This window comes from Triticum dicoccoides, chromosome 5B, assembly GCF_002162155.2.
Source record: "Triticum dicoccoides isolate Atlit2015 ecotype Zavitan chromosome 5B, WEW_v2.0, whole genome shotgun sequence".
Classification (NCBI taxonomy): domain Eukaryota; kingdom Viridiplantae; phylum Streptophyta; class Magnoliopsida; order Poales; family Poaceae; genus Triticum; species Triticum dicoccoides.
In genome coordinates, this window is record NC_041389.1 from 144,192,192 (window position 1) to 144,192,958 (window position 767).

Consider the following 767-nt stretch of genomic DNA (forward strand, 5'->3'; position numbering starts at 1 on the left):
TTGGTCGTTCGGCTCGGCCTCCCATAGTCTTCTCTTCTTTTCCCCACGACTCTCTCCTTCACCAGCTCCCCCTCGCTTCTCTCCCCTCGAATGGCAGCGGCTTCACAAGCTTCTTCGTTGGTCCTCCTGCTGGGTGGTGTGCGCACATCACCCATTTTTGTCCACACAGCCATTGTCAGGCGCTAGGTAGGAGAAGGCGGCGAGAAACGTTCGGGAGGAGGCGGCAGACGTAGTGGCATGGCCTCTTAGGGTGCGCGTCATTTGTTTTGAAGAGAATTCCTTATTTGGCCCTTTCTTAAAATCTGCTTCCCTATTTGGCCTGAAAAAGTTTTTCTTCCTTATTTGACCCCAAATGTAAAATTTGTTCCCTATGTGACACTTATGTCTAGTTTGACCACTAAAGGGGTTAAGTGCCACGTGAAAAGACCATTCTACCCTTGGTGCTACATGAGGGTAAAAATGATCATTCATTTGTTCCACTGAACCGGTTTATTAGAGCGAAAGAAAGAGAATAGAGAGCAGCTCGAGACCATATCGAACGAAGATGCGCGAGGATACGACATTCTCTAGTAATAAGCCGACGAACGACAACCCAAGAGGATTCGTGCAGAAAAAAATACAATGTTGCGGAACAGTTGTACGTGTTGTGCTGCAGATTTTTATTGCTTGCTTGCATGCAGGCATATTCACTAGAGTGGAGTATCGAGAAATAAGGGATGCAGTCACTCAGCGGCGGAGCTATGTTGTGTGCAGGGGCCATGCCTCCC